This window comes from Papaver somniferum, chromosome 8, assembly GCF_003573695.1.
Source record: "Papaver somniferum cultivar HN1 chromosome 8, ASM357369v1, whole genome shotgun sequence".
Taxonomy (NCBI): Eukaryota; Viridiplantae; Streptophyta; class Magnoliopsida; order Ranunculales; family Papaveraceae; genus Papaver; species Papaver somniferum.
The window spans coordinates 128,651,404-128,664,207 of NC_039365.1; positions in this window are offsets into that span (position 1 = coordinate 128,651,404).

The window sequence follows — 12,804 nt, forward strand, 5'->3', positions numbered from 1 at the left end:
TAGGTTGAGTGCAAGTACCAACTCCATCATCATTATTCACCGTTGGGTTGTAGTCGGGTTGATACGTCTTCAGAATCTAGAAAAACGATTCATGTCTCCAAAGTCTCTTATACTCTGCTTCATAATTCTGTTGTCCAAGACGATACTAGGAACAAATGTATTAGAGAAAGAATGAAAGAAAAAATTTAGAGAAAGAAATAAAGAGATCAAAATGGGAAAAAAAACATAAATTTTTTTTTCAAGTACTTACATAATCGTGTTCATTCAACCCCGTAGGTTTTTTTTTGGAAGTAGGGCCTAACATGTGAAATATATCTTCTCACTTCGGTTCTCAACGTGTTGCACCTTGATTGCAATGACTTTTTATCCCTGTCGGTACCACTAGGAAATCTTTTAAGGAACTCTTCAATAATCTTCCTCCAAAATATTGGACCTTTTTGATCTTTTCCTTTAATCGGATCATTGCTTGTTATAACCCAACCATAAATTAGTGTCTCATCTTCTTTTGTAGTAAAGTGTGCCATAATTTTGTATGATGTGAAGAAGAAGAAGAAAATCAATGAAAAAGAGAATCAATTGATTTTGGTGTGAGGGATGAGGGAGAAGTAGTTTTCTATTTATAGGGTAGCCTGAAAATATAGCTGTTGAGGTTTCAAACGTCCACTAAATCAGAACCATTGAGATTCAACGGTCATATTTGATATGATGGCTGAGATTGTATAGCGCTGAATGGTGCAGCGCGGAATGGTACAACGTTGCCTTCCCTGCCGTTGAAAATAACAGCTAGTTTTTGATCTTGTGGCTGTTAGGCAAAGCGTTGTTCTATTCAGCGTCCGGCGCTGCTTGGTTCAACGCTTGTCTAACGGCTATTTTTTCAGCTCAAACTCATATCATCTTCTCTATATATAAACTCAACACATGAACTCATAATCCCCACCCCAAACTTGTGAAGTTTCACTCTCTTCTTCTTCTCCTAAATTCTCAATTCAAAATTCAAGCATGGTTGGATTCTCAATTTCCGAGATAATGACTTGGTGAGAAGTTTTTGCAAAATTAACAACACAAATCCTTTAGAAAAGGCTCTAATATCCAACACCTTTTGGGAACAAGTTGTTGAAGAATTTGTGAGAATCAATGGTAATGCTAATGAAAGATGCCAAAAAGCCTTACAATGTCGGTTAGCAAGCATCAAGCGTTATTGCAAGCTTTTTATCGTTTCATTAAGGGAATCAATGTCGGTTAGCAAGCCCTACAATCCCATGCACCATGATTATTTTTGATATCCAAAAAATATAAATCATCCAGAGCAGGATATGTTAGAACACTACCCAACGACGGCATAACTAATGGTCGTTTACTAGGGTCACCAGTGGGAATTCCCATTAACATGTACAAATCTAAAGGAAGGAGGCCAATTTCAAACTCCTGAAAATGAAAGCTCTTCGTTTTTGACCACCATCTCTCAGCTATGGCTTCAACTAAGCCTCTATCCCCATTGGCGAAATCAGACTCAAAAACAGAAGAAAAGCCACAATTATCACAAAATCGTTGTGCTACCAGATTATCTTTCACTACAATATTATAATACACTTCAACATCTTCCAAACTACTTTTAAAGCTTAGTTTGCGAGGCTCTTTCGTAACATCTTGACATACATGTTTATCACTATTCTTTGACGAAACTATATCCAACCGGTCTAGCAATTCATTCATACTCATACTACAATCAATAACAAACATGAAAAAAAAATATCAATCACACAAACTAAATTATCATACAAATTATCAAAAATTATTCATTATCACACAAATTATCATGCATTTTCATCATACAAATAATCAAATTATCATACGAATTTTACCTACAAACTAATCATACAAATTATCATTCATTTTCATCACAAAAATCCAAATTTCATTTTTTTCATCACAAATAATCAAATTAGATCCCAAAAAAAAATCATCACAAATAATCAAATTAAATCATACACATATCATCTACATCATCTAAATACGAAAGATCAGTCATCAATTTGAATGAAATCGCAACAAAAATCAAAAATCTTAAACTATAAACCTAAAACTTAAATTTCTTACCTCGAATGATTTCGTGGGTGGAATCACACTAAACCACCTTCAATCGATCACAAATTCGATATACAATAAACCCACAGAAGGAATTTGCAAAAAAAAAAAAAAAGAAATTAGAACTCTTGAATTTGGACATGCATTTTCGGGAGAAATGGGGGAGAAATGAGTGAGAAGTGAATATGGGGAAGAAGATCGATCTTCTGTGAAGATATCGATTTTTTTGGGCCCTGAATGCTGCGAAGTTGTTCTGTGCAGCGTCCAACGCTGTTCTATTCAGCGACTAACTGCTAGATTTGCAGTACCATAGAACTTAGGAGGTTGCCCTGGCTGACGTGGACTGCTAATGTAGCTGCTAGATTAGCACCCACAGGACTAAGCCTTATAATCGACATCTATTTTATATTGTATCATCCTATTCTAGGTTGATGTTCTTTATTTATAAAGAACAAAATTCATAATCGGTAGATAAATCACTCAACACCGGGGGTTTTAGAAGGCCTTCAGACCTTCGACACCATCATCTGTCCCCGATGCATCTCTGATCTGAAGACCGCTACTCATGCTCTGATCCTATACTTTGCTATTTTAGATTCATGACATACCATTCGAATTGTAACAAATGAATCTTTAAGTATCGTATGTCTCATGTAATAGCCCGTTAATTAGTTTAATAAAATTCATGCTTCAAAAAAAAAAAAAAAAGTGGGGTATTAAGACGAAGCAAATGCACAAGCTTCTCGTTAATTTTTTATGGGACAAGTATAAATTTTCATATCTTGGATTCTGATTCATTAAATTGGATATTCTACTACAATACGGCAGATATCATGTAAAACACCCTCGTGATCTAATTGATCAGAATTGGAAGGATCATGTTTCGTATAAAGACCCGCCAATTATAGGTTACAAAAATCTCACACAAAAAAACGTGAGAAATTTATTATCTTTTCTCCTTAATCTACCAACTAAAATGTTACCAAACACTAACTTGCGTTGAGGTACCCTGGTCATTGACAAACAAATAAGGAAGAATTACTTTTGTCAAAAATAAGGTGCGTAGTGTAGTAGTACACTGTGGAATTCTGTACAGTAGGTTACATGTGAGACAACAAAATCCATCGGGAACTTATATATTTTCTCTTTCTCTTTGGCTGTGGCTTTCACTGGAACCGATGTATCGAATATCATTCCCTAATCAAAGATTCAAAACGGTGGTTCATTTCCTTCCTCTCCGAACCAATGTAGTCAGTATCCGCAGTATCGGTCGATATATCAGGGATATTTCAGATATCGGCCTTGGAGCGGTAGGATAAACATTCTATCGGCGATACAATATCTTGGCGATAATATCGTCCAATGTAGTCAATATCGGCCGTATCGGCCGATATATCGGGGATATTTCAAGATATTCTTGATGGAACTTTGGATGATTTGCAAGATATTTTTGGTGAAGAAAGTAGACCAGTTGGTAATATTGGTGCATATAGCTCTCGAAGTAAGTCAACTTACCCAACCGATTCTAAGTACGATGGATATGATACTGATCAATTGATGTTAGAAACTGATTATGGACTACTTGATGGAGCTAATGGAGTTACTGAAGATGATGATATCTATAGTGGCTCGTATGATTTTGAATAAGATTGTAATATCCTTGTTTAATTATCATTTTAGGTAGTAAACTTTAAAGTTGATGAAGTTACTCTTTTGTTTCTAGTTTGAACTTTGTACTTGTTTAATTACCATTTTAGGCGTTAAACTTTAAAGTTGTTGAAGTTACTCTCCTATTTCTAGTTTGATCTTAGTAAACTTTAAAGTTATTGAAATTACTCTTGTGTTTTTGATAAAATTAATGGTAGCTATAAAATTATAGTCTCTAAATTTGGAACCGATATTATACCGATATTTGAACGATAATATCCCCGATATAAAGTCGTATCAGTGTATCGGTCCTGGCCGAGATAAACCGATATCCGATATTAACTACCTTGCTCCGAACGCATAAATATACTGACAGGATTAGTGACGTAATTATTCCCGTAATATTTCACCATTTCCATATTGTTTTCTTAATCTAAACGTGATAAATTCAAAGCTAACTTTTTAGTGTTATCCTGCAAAAATGAGTACAGTAGAAAATTTTAAAGGGATATTTTGATTTTAGGTCCCAACTTCGTAACCAGAGTTGTATTTGGATCCTAGAAATTTCAATATTAGAGTTTGGGTCCCATGACCGCGATTGACTGTCTTGACTGTTAGGATTTTTCTCTTTTTTTAAAATCAATTTATATTTATCTAACACCGTTAGTTAATGTTAACATGTGAGATGCACATGTCAATTTAAACACATCTAATGGTGAGAATGGATAAAATCCTACGGTCCACATAATAAGAAAGCTTGCTGCTATTTTTTCTCAAACATGGTGTACTCCCTTTCATAAGCATTTCCTTTGCTTGTTCTTCAGTCCGTTGCTCGTCCTGCACTTCCACATAGAGCCAATAGCATAGTGGAGCCATTAATATGATCTCAATCGAAGTAATCAATATATATGTTGTTGAAATTGTATAATAGAGATAGCCTGATAGCCATAATGGTGTTTGATTTGGTGGTTGTGCAGGGAAGCCACTTTGGAGAAAAGACAGTTAAAAGCAAACAAAACTCCTTAGTGAGGTGTTGTTAACTAAACAGGCAGAAGAAAGAACACAGATTTACGTGGTTCGGCTATAGCCTACGTCCACGGGAGAAGAACGATTTAGGGTTTCTTATTATCAATGGAGTTTTTACAAGACTTATATATAGCTTACACATACCACATATCTTACGTATAGATAGCAGCATATCTAGAGCATATCTAGAGAATATTTTCTTGCAGTATAGACCAATCATAAATAGAGAAACCAAATATTCTTCTCTGTTCCAACACTCCCCCTCAAGTTGGTGCGAAGATATCAATGGAGCCCAACTTGGATAGAATTCCATTGAATTGTTTGACAGGTAAACCCTTAATAAAAACATCTGTCAGTTGTTGATGGCTACGAACGAAAGGAGTGCATATTACTTTGGCCAATACCTTCTCTCTAACAAAATGACAATCCACTTCTATATGCTTTGTACGCTCATGAAAGGTGGGATTTGACGCAATTTGTATCGCAGCTTGATTGTCAAAGAACATCTTAGCCGGCTGAGGTGACAGAAAACCCAAATCTTTAAGTAATGCTCGCAGCCAAACAATCTCACATGTTGTTGAAGCCATGGCTCTGTATTCTTCTTCAACACTTGATCGAGAAACAACATTTTGTTTCTTGCTTCTCCATGTAACCATATTACCACCAAAGAATATGCAGTACCCTGTTGTTGATTTACGATCAACTGGACATCCAGCATAATCAGCATCCGAATATGCTGTTATACAGTAGCTAGAAATTGAATAAGCTTCATTCTTTGTCATCAAAACTCCTCTTCCTGGTGATCCTTTTAAATACTGTAAAATCCTAGTTATTGCATTCAAATGTTTAACACGAGGTGTATGCATATAACGACTGACTAAGCTTACTGCATGTGCTATGTCAGGTCTGGTAACAGTAAGATAAATTAACTTTCCTACTAACCTTTGATATGACCCAATATCACTTAACACATCACCATCATTATCAAGTTTGTTGCCATTTTCTGTAGGAGTATCACAAGGCTTTACTCCCATTTTTCCTGTAGCCTTCAACAGGTCCAACACGTATTTTCTTTGATTCAGAAAAATACCCTTCTTTGAGTAAGCAACTTCTAATCCCAGGAAATACTTCAGTATCCCTAAATCCTTGATGTCAAATCTGGAATGAAGCATTGCTTTAAGATTTCTAATTTCTTGTTGATTGTCTCCTGTAATAACAAGGTCATCAACATACACTAGAACTATAGTTGTACCAAGATTACTTCTTTTAATAAACAAGGAAGAATCGGCAGAGCTCCTTTTGAACTTATTCTGGATGAGTACTGAACTTAGTTTTGCATACCACGCACGTGGTGATTGCTTTAAACCATATATTTCCTTCCTAAGCTTGCAAACCATATTGCTCTCTCCTTCTCGAGGGTGTCCAGGTGGTATACTCATATATACCTCTTCTTCTAGATCACCTTGTAAGAATGCATTCTTCACATCCATTTGAAACAATTTCCAATCTTTATTAACTGCAAGAGACATGAGAACACGAAAAGTATTCATCTTTGCAACTGGTGCAAAAGTTTCTGTGTAATCTTCTCCATATCTTTGAGTAAAACCTCTTGCCACTAATCTCGCCTTATAACGCTCAACAGTTCCATCACTTCTGTATTTAATTTTGTACACCCATCTACATCCAACAGTCTTCTTCCCGGGAGGCAACTTGACAATACTGTATGTATTATTTGCATCTAAGGAACGTAACTCATTCTACATTGGTGCCCTCCATTTTGGATTAGACTTTGCTTCATTGTAGTTTTTAGGTTCTTCATGACTGGATATAGCACTTAGAAATGCAGAGTGTGAAGAACCTACATGATCATAAGTTAAATGTGCATGTATGGGATACGCAGCGGAATGATATGTAAAGAAATCTTTGTATTTCTCTGGAGCTTTCTTCTCACGACTTGAGGTTCTGACAATTGGTACCACTGGTTGGTGATCTTGTGGAACCATAACCTCAGTTTCTGGAACTTGATGTGGCACATCTTGTAATCATGTATCATCATCAGTAACACTAACATTATTGTCTGAAGCTTCCTCATGAACTGCTTCATTATGCACATCCAACACTGCATTAGGTAAGTCCACCAATTCTACCCCACCACCATTATCTCTGTGGGAATCTATTGCAGTAGGTATCTCATTAATAACTGGAAGTGGTGCCAAATATGTGTAACACTCCCCCTGAGACCGACTGCCAGAGTCACACTGAAATTAAGCCACTATTTCATCAAACACAACATCACGAGAAATCTGTAGCTTTCTAGTGGGTGGATGATAACAAATATATCCTTTTTTTTAGATGAGTAACCAAAGAACACACATTTGGTTGCCCGTGAATCCAGTTTATCACGATGCTTTGCCTGTAAATGTACATAACAGACACAACCGAAAACTCTGAGATGAGAAATGCTAGGCTGATGATGTTTTAAAACCTCCAATGGATATTTGAACTCAAGCACACGACTAGGCAGACGATTGATCAAATAAGTGGCCGTCAGAGAACCATGAGACCAGAATTTCTTTGGAACATGCATCTGAATCATAAGAGCACGAGTTGTTTCCAGAATGTGACGGAGTTTCCGTTCAGCAACACCATTTTGCTGCGAGGTACCAACACAGCTAGTTTGATGGATAATACCATGACTGTGCAAATAACCTGGAAGAAGGCCTTTGACAAACTCAGTGCCATTATCTGATCTAAAAATTTTAACCTGTGCATCAAATTGGTTGCGTATCATACAATGAAAATCCGCAAATACAGATGAAACTTCAATTTTTGAGTAAGTAGATCCATGTAGCACGTGACCAATCATCTATAAAAATAACAAAATATTTATACCCATCATAAGCATCAATTGGAGCAGGACCCCATAAATCAGAATGAATTAATTCAAAAGCCATTGTAGCTCGATTCACAGAATTAGGAAATAGAAAACGAGGTTGTTTAGAAAACTGACAAACATCACAAACTTGAGACTGGACAGGAAATGTGGGAAAAATCCTAGACAAAACACGACTGGAAGGATGTCCAAGTCGTTGATGATAAAGAAACTGCGGAGTAGATCTTTGAGTGAGACATGCCATGTCACTGGAGCGTAACAGGTACAATCCATGAGAAAATATGCCTCTACCAATCGTCTTCTTCGTCTTTCGATCCTGAAAGATGACCGAGGTAGGGGTAAATGTAACATCACAATTCAGAGAATTAGTGATTTGGCCAACAGATAACAACTGAGTAGGAAACGATGGAACAACAAGTGCATTAGATGGCGGACAATCTGGAAAAAAATTCACTTTCCCACTGCCCATCACAGGAGCAGTAGAGCCATTAGCAACAGAAACATATTTATGAGAGCTGCGAATAAATGCATGAACTGACGAAGGATCATTTTCCATATGATCTGTAGCTCCTGAATCAATAATCCAGATGTGACGGTTGGAAACATGCGTAGTAAGAAAGGCTAGTAAGTTACCTGAAGTATGTGCGGCCTTGCGCTCAGTTTTATTACCCAACTGGTTAAAGAAATCCTTCAATTGGTCTCTGGTGAAGGATGAATTATCAGATACAGCAGCTCGAGCAAGCTTATTTTTGTCAAAATTAGCTTTAATATGAGGATAAATATCCCAAAAACGATCCTTGCTGTGACCAGTTTTATTACAATGATCACAATGAAAAACTTCTCTCTTACCCTTAGCACGAGAGTTCTTGTCCTTATCAAATGGCACGACTCTTCGTTTATCATCTTTGTAGCTCATAAGAGCACTGGATTCAGCTGCATCCAGGTCTACAATGCTTTTAGAAACAGGATTCATAACTTTCTTACGTGTCTCTTCACGCTGCACAATCGCACAGACACTAGACAGACTTGGCAATTCAGCACTCATGAGAATAGTGCTTCTAAGAGATTCATACTCTGGTTTTAGACTACTGAGCACATCAAAGATTTTATCCTCCTCAACCCTCTTCAAGAGAGTTTTGGCATCAGTTGTATGGGGACGATATGTATCAAGTTCATCCCACTTCTTTTTTAAATAACCAAAATGCTCAGTAAAACATTTCATACCTTGTTCAGCCTCAGCAATCTCACGTTTCAGCTCAAACACCCGAGCAGCATTATTCCGTAAGCCATACAGACTAGCAACAGACTTCCACAAATCCTTTGCAGATTCTGAGAACGAGAAAATTTCTGAAATATGTGGTTCTATCGACTGGAGAAGCCACGTGCGAACCAGTTGATCATCAGCAATTCAATCATCATACTTTGGATCTTTAGCATCTGGACAGGTACTATTCTCACCAATATACCCAGATTTTCTTTTACCCCCAAGAGCAAGAGCAGCAGCCCTGGACCAGCTGACATAATTGACATCATTCAACAAAACAGAAGTTAATCGTAGACTAGTATTATGATCTGATTGTGCCATAGTAAACACACAGAGAAAACAAACTTGATGACAAAGTAATGGCCAGGATCGTTAACGATCCCCTGATACCATGTTGTTAACTAAACATGTAGAAGAAAGAACACAGATTTACGTGGTTGGGCTATAGCCTACGTCCACGAGAGAAGAACGACTTAGGGTTTCTTATTATCAATGGAGTTTTTACAAGACTTATATATAGATTACACATACCACATATCTTACGTATAGATAGCAGCATATCTAGAGAATATTTTCTTGCAGTATAGACCAATGATAAATAGAGAAACCAAATATTCTTCTCTGTTCCAACATGAGGTCAGGAGATTACTCCAATTTAGAGCACCAGTTCAAATCAAAAAAGAAAGCCAGATAAAATAATAAGAATTTCAAGCACAAGTTCAAATCTATCTCATTCGGTATTAGAAGAAACAAAAACGACCCAATGAGATAGATTTGAACTTGTGCTTGAAATTATTATTATTTTATCTGGCTTTCTTTTTTGATTTGAACTGGTGCTCTAAATTGGAGTAATCTCCTGACCTCATGTTGGAACAGAGAAGAATATTTGGTTTCTCTATTTATGATTGGTCTATACTGCAAGAAAATATTCTCTAGATATGCTCTAGATATGCTTCTATCTATACGTAATATATGTGGTATGTGTAAGCTATATATAAGTCTTGTAAAAACTCCATTGACCGCAACTCTCCTTGTGGAGTAAACGGTGCTCCTTTATATATGATACGAGGGAAACCTCTTTTTCCAAAAAAAAAAAAAACTCTAACTTCTGTTCCTCGCTGATGGATTACTATAATTATTCCATCCTAAACCCTCATTCTCCTCTATCTTGATTTTGGGTTTTAGAATTGTGGCACAAAGAGATTTGGGTTTCTCTTTTAGTTTCCACCCCATTTTAGCTATCATTGCTAAATTGAAGTTTCTCACATTCTTTATTTATAATCCTCCTTCCTCTAACGACTTAGAGATTGAATCCCAGTTTTTCAGATATACCCCTTTCTTTCCTTTGTCATTGAAACCTTTTTCGTTTTTACCCCACCAATAATCTCTTTGAAGCTTCGTAATACTATTACAAATTTTGAATGGTATTTTAAAACAACTCATTTGGTAAACGTATAGAGAAGTTGACACATTTTTTTATCATGACAGTCTTCCCAGCAGTGTTTAGGTCGGTTCCTTTCCAATTTTTCATTCTATGTTTTACCTTTTCTATCAAAGGTTCAAAGCATGCTATTTTAGATCTATTAGTGAACAAGGGGGCTCCTAAGTATTTATCATCCAAAGGGATGGCATTCACTCCTAAGATCTGTTTCACTCTGTGTCTAATACTAGTCTCAGTTTTAGGACTAAAGAAAACTCCTGATTTGCTCAAGTTAATGAGTTACCCTGAAGCTAATCTGAAGTCTTTAAAAATCTTAACAAGATTGTGGCATGTTTTGTCGTTTATTTTACAAAAAATAAGACGGTCATCGGAAAATAATAAATGGCTAACAGAAGGGGCTTGGTGTACAATTTTTATTCCTTTCATTAAACCAAGATCTTCAGCATTCGAAATGGATCTAGATAAAGCTTCCATACAAAACAAAAAAAGGTAGGGGGAGAGTGGGTCTCCTTGTTTCAAACCTCTAGTAGGTTTGAAGAAATCAGTAGGAGACCCATTAAGGAGAACATACAGAGTTGTTGTAGATATGCATTGGTGCACAAGGTTGCACCAAGTGCTGTTGAAATCCATTTTTGTCATTATTTGAATTAAGAATGTCCATTCGACCCTGTCGAAATCTTTGGACATATCAATTTTTAGGCCCATAAACCCTTTTTTAGATTTTGAGTTTTTCATTTTATGTATTATCTCATGTGTTATTGTTATATTATCTGAAATCTGCCTTCTAGGGATGAAGGAAGATTGATAAGGGGAGATTATTTTTTCTAACAGACTCTTCATCCTACAAGCCATTAGTTTGGATATTATTTTATAAGGAGTGTTGGCAAGTGCAATGGGTCTGAATTCGGCAGGGGTTATAGGGTTCAGGGTTTTGGGGATTAAGGAGATGAAAGAATCATTCATTTCCTTAGAGATGTTTACAGTGAGAAAAAAGATTGAACCATTTTAGTTAAATCAGGTCCTATGGTTTCCCAATTTTGTTGAAAAAAATTGGGTGGAAAACCATCAGGACCAGGGCTCTTGTCTGGTTCCATTGAAAAAAGAATTTTCTTAATTTCATTTTCCGAGGGGTTAATGCAGAGCATATTATTATCATTCTGAGTTATGCAAGAGGGTATTAGATCAATCATTTTCTGGTCTATTTCCGGATTAACAGTTTTTGCCATATTTCTACAGTGACTAGTTATGCAGTTAGATATTTCTTCTCTACTGTTTAGCCATTCATCATTTTCATTTTTTCAAAGTTTTTATTCTATTTCTTTTATACCTTTGTTTAGCTTTGTTATGAAAATACTTTGTGTTTCCATCTCCTAGTGCCAAATTTTGATCTCTGCTTTTGTTTTTCCATAACTTCTCTTTTATTTCATACCATTGTGCAAGATCTTTTCTAAGATTAACCAAGTCAATTTTCCTATTTGGGTAGTCAGATCTTTTATTTGTCCTTTCTAGTTCTTTCTTGATGTTTTCTATGTTATTTTGGATATTCCCAAAATTGTTCCTGTTCCAAAGCTTCAAAATGTGCTTAACTCTTGTTAATTTTTTAACTACTGTGTAAGCAGCTGACACTTGTACTTGATTGTTCCAACTATCTTGTATAAGTGGCTTACATGGGTCATGTTTAATCCAGTCACCAAAGTATTTAACAGGCTTAGCACCATCATTCCAATGGTTATGCGTGTTTAATCTAATTGGAACATGGTCTGATGCGAGGGGTCCTAAGTGCCTTAAACTAGAGTTTGGAAATTTTCTGCTCCATTTTGAATTAACTAAAGATCTATCTAATCTCTGCTCAATGTTGTTATTATCAGTTCTATGATTGTTCCAGGTAAAAGTATTCCCAGAGAAACCTAAGTCCATCAATTCGCAGTTATTTATCAGTTTATTGAAAATCCTCGCTTCACGTTTGTTGAAATGAAATTTACTTTTCTTTTCTTCCTCATGCAGAACCACGTTTAGATCAATGATGTAATTTTATAGTGGTAAGTAAAGTGTTCGTTTCTCGGACTTGTTGAGACTGATTTCAGATTTAAAAATGGAAAACAATAAAAATAAAGAAAATATATACACAAGGTTTGTCACAATGTCGAGAGATTACTGAGACTCAGGATTCCACCAAACCTCAAATCATGTGGTTCAACAATCAATTGTTAGCCAATTATAGCTCTAGTTTATTGACTCTAATTCTCTGCCAGAGTAGATTTTAAAAAGATTAACTGTAAGTCACTAGCATGATGCATCAAAAGCACTTAGACCAAGCATACATCATCATACGACTTCACAGCTAATTAAGAAAAATCATATAACGATTAAATTAATGCAAAAATTCATAAAAAGAATTAAATACAATTACCACATGCATGAAATATGGCTTTCTCCGTCATCCCAGTG